Here is a 4180-nt window from a genome sequence, read left to right as displayed (position 1 = left end):
GGCCCGCTCTCCCTTCCCATCCCTACCCCGCACACCTCCCCACCCCCAGCCAGACGAAGCAGGATGAGACGCGCAGCGTTCCGGGGAGGGTGGCGGGTGGGTCGGAGACCCAGCTGCTGAAGGGGGGCTGCGCGTGGCGTCCCCGAGGCACTGGGGCGGGGCGTGGGACTGGGAATTGTGAGGCCCCCAGCTGGACACAGGTGCCCGGGGCACTTCTTGCCTAAGAAGGCGGGTCGTTTATGCCGGCCCTGCTTGAGAAACACCGCGCCAAGCGCCATTCCATAGCCTCTGGGTAGACAGCGCCGAGCATGGCCAGGCTAGCCTCCTGCAGCCCCTCTTCAGGAGGAAGAGGCACAGAGCCTGGCTGCCCGCATTGTCTCCTCCCAGGAAAAGCCAGAAGGGCCAGGATCCCTCCTCGGAGGACGAAGCTTCTTGCGGCGGCCCTGGAGGAGCCCAGGGGACCCGCGGCCACCACCCACGATTCTGGCAGCAGCTGGAGAGGCCGGCTGGCTGCTGCTCCCCGTACCCTTCACGCACTCCCTGTCACCTCCCTCATGGCCGCCCCCCAAGGGCCCTACTGTTTACACTCTGTGCATAGCTCCCTGTGCCTGTCCGTGCCCATCACTTCTTGCTGGGATTCCGAGCCACCAACGTGGGAGAGCTTGGTTTGTCATTTGGAGACATATTTATTGGTAAGATTACTTCTATTTTGTCCAGACTGTGCAAATTGTCCCTCTTTAGCCAATAACCTATAAAGAACTTTTTTTTTTCTAAAATCCTTCAAGTACTAAATGTCCACGACAGGATAGATTGGATCTACTTTGTGCCTTTCTAGATTCCATTTAGCTGTCTCTTTAATTGATGGCTGCTGTCCTTTGGGACTTTCCTTATGACCAAAATACCTGGTTTTATTGGCCTTTAATATTCCCGTGATTCGTCCTGGGAAACAAACAGCGGTCATAAGCATGAATGTCCCTGGTCAGTCTCGCCAGATGCATCCATTTGGGAGTGGGGAGTGTCCAGCCCACAGGCGGAATAAAGCCCCACAAAATCATGTGGTCCAGCCCTGCCAAGGCAACCACAGGCGGGACTCAGAATTCAGTAAATCTGTAACAGGCTAATTTTTAAGTTGACAATTTTGTATGGTCCGCGAATGAAGTTATAAATATCGAAACGGTCCCCGGCAGACAAGAAGGCTCCCCACGCCTTGTAAGTGCTTGCAGCTTCACTGGAAAAGATACCCAAGCCCAAAGTGGCAGGTGCGCGGGGCTAGGACAAGAACCCCAGCTTGGGAACCACGCCTGTTAGCTCTGAGCAAACTGTCCTAGGCCCACGGTGCTGCAGGCACTTGGGTCTTAAGGAGCCCTCAGCTACGTCCAAGCTGCCTGGGAACAATGACTGCGGCTCCGTGTAACCCGGGAGGGAGAGCTGGCTACACAGCACCCTGGGGTTGCTGGGGGGGGGGGGGTGTCTGAAACTGGGAGAGCCCCTTGCTGGGGCCAGTATGGGCCAGTACACTGAGCCAAAAGCTCCCATCCAGTACTGTGAGGTAGCCTGTTTGAAAGGGTGTCACAATTTCAACTTTGTCTCCCCAGTTTTACAAGGTTAAAAAGGCAGGTGATACCAGGGCGTGGACGCAGGCATTTCACCCCCTGGGTCCAGGTGTGCAGGCCAGGCTGCCCCCAGGGCACGGGAAGGGCAGTTCACACGGTAATGGGAACATGCTGCACACCCCAAAGAGGGCGCCAGTGTGCGCACATTGCCCCCCCCCCCTCCCCCACGGAGGTTAGGGACAGTCTGTAGTGTTTTCTCACAAAGGTAAGAGTCCCTGGTCCTATCAGAGGGTCAGCGAGGGGGCAGGGCCTGGTGTCAAAGGGTTGCACACTGGCCTCCCGGGGCAGGGCTGAACCAGACCTGTTCACAGCAGGTGTGGAGTTGAGAGGTCTCAGAGCAGGTGTGGAGTTGAGAGAGTCTCACAGCAAGTGTGGAGTTGAGAGGGTCTCACAGCAGGTGTGGAGTTGAGAGGGTCTCTGAAGTGGACCTACATTGGCTCCCACGTGCCAGGGCCGTGGAGCCCATGGGAGATCCACAGTGAGGCCAAGGGGAGCAGGGTGGGCAGAAGCCTTCACTGGGAGGATTTGGGGACCTCTCTGGCCTTCCTTGCAGGCCGACACAGCTGGTGGGAAGACAGGGAGCTTACTCAGGACTTGCTCCAGGCCTAAGTAGCCATACACAAAACATGTGTGACGTTCAAGCCTCCAGGCACAGGGACCCTCTGCACATGACTTCTTCCTCCTGTACCCTCCTTGCCCCCACACTGATTACTGAGCTTGTGGGAGGTGCAAGAGGGTGCAGAGCCCCCAAAAAAGACCCAATCCCAGCAGGCACACCTGGGGACCTTGTCCTCATCAATACAGCCCTGTGCTGCTGACCCTGGTCTTGGGTCATGGCAAAGGATCATAGAAGGGCCAAAAAGCCTGGAGGGAGAAGGGAGGCTTTTGCAAGTGATTTGGGGGCCATCTGGAGGAAGTGCATGCCCTGTGGCATTTCCTGGGTCCTCAGGTGCCTCTGCACCCCCACGTCCCCACCCTTGGCTCCCCATCTCCACACTCAGTCCATGCATCTGGTTACAAGGTCCCTGGGGGCTGCAATAAACAGGGAGTAGGAACTCCTTTGCATGGACCTCGGGGGCAGCGGGGGAGGGAGTGAGGCCTGAAGGAGTTGGTGAGATGTGATAGGGACAGAAGCAAGCGAGGACCTTGGCATCCACCCGAGTGCCCCCCCCCCTTAGGAAGCCTGGTTCCCACTTCCCACTCAAGCACTGCGACTCCAGTCTGCCTGCCCTCCATGCCCTGCTTCCCACACTCTGGGACAAGGGCCACTTCTGCAAGTCCCCTGGGACCCTCTATGTCCCTGGTCCCCTCCCCTCTGACTCTGCAGAATGGATGGGCACTGACGGCCACCTCTTGCTTCCTGGAATGTTTGGTTCCCACCCCGGGGGTCTGTTGTGCACTGTGGACCCCTCTCCTATCCCACCACACGTTCCTCTCCCGGCCCATTGGGGTTCCCCAGGGTCCTACTCCTCCCTTCCTCAGGGTCCCCGTCATCTCATCTGCCCCCCGTCCTCCTGGTGGCCACTTGCACACAAGTGACTCCCAGGGACTGGCTCTGGCTCCACATGTCTGTGTTAGCCTGCCCCCTAGGGGGCCCCCAGACACCCCAGATGCATGCCCTACTCACCTGCTGCCCCGGCCTCTGCACTCTGTGACTTCTGGAGTTGTCCTCATCCTCCAGAGACACCCTTCACAGGTGTTCCGCCCCTGGGGGCTGGCACCCAGGTCCTGGTGAGCTAGACCCACTGACCGAGGTCACGCCATGCCCCGGGGCCTTCTACGGGACCTGCAGCCCACCCAGCCTCCCACCTGGAGCGCAGCCCCTGCAGGCTCCCCCAGCCACGTGCCAGTTCCTGGTGCCTCCCATTTCGGGTGCTGACAGATCCTGAGGCAGGGCTGGGAACCTGGGTCGCGCTCCCCTCAGTGACCTGTCAGGGTTCCACTCCTCAGAGCCCTCCTGACCCCGTTTCTGTTCCCACCCTCTGACACCCCCAGGGGGTCACTTGTTCACCGGCCACTTGGAAAGAATTTCCTCTCCCCCCGCCCCTTGTGGCTCCAGGAAAGCACAAAACCAGATGCTTGCAATCCAAAGTCGGTCCCACAGTCTCTGCCTGGAACAGCTCTCTGGGGCTTCCAGGTGGTGCGGGGGAGAGGGGCTGGGGGAGGGGGCCTTTGCTCAGCCCTCCTGTGGGGTGGGGCTCACCTTTCTTTGCTCTCCACCACCCTTGTTCTTTGAGGGGAGCAGGGAAATGAGGGAAATGCTGAAAAGGACCCCGGCCCACATTCTGCCCTCTGTTCTGAGCGGAACTGAGCAGAAACAGCCGAGTAAGTTTGGAGTCCAGGCAAAACCCTGGCACCGGGGCTGCAGCAGGCGGGGCTCTCAGAGCAGGGGGCCCCAGGCACGGCTGCCACCGATCCGTGTGGGGGCTGCATCCGGGACTCACCATTGCCCAGGACTCTGCCAATCTGTGTCCCACCAGAAACCAAAGAAGGACCTCAATCACCAAGAGGGAGAATCAGATGGGTCCCACCCGCCCCGAGGTCATGGGTCACTGGGCAGCCAGTGG

Source organism: Oryctolagus cuniculus, chromosome 11, assembly GCF_051225735.1.
Source record: "Oryctolagus cuniculus isolate XC-2025 breed Fujian yellow rabbit chromosome 11, ASM5122573v1, whole genome shotgun sequence".
NCBI classification, from domain to species: Eukaryota; Metazoa; Chordata; class Mammalia; order Lagomorpha; family Leporidae; genus Oryctolagus; species Oryctolagus cuniculus.
Note: the sequence above shows the minus strand (reverse complement) of the source record.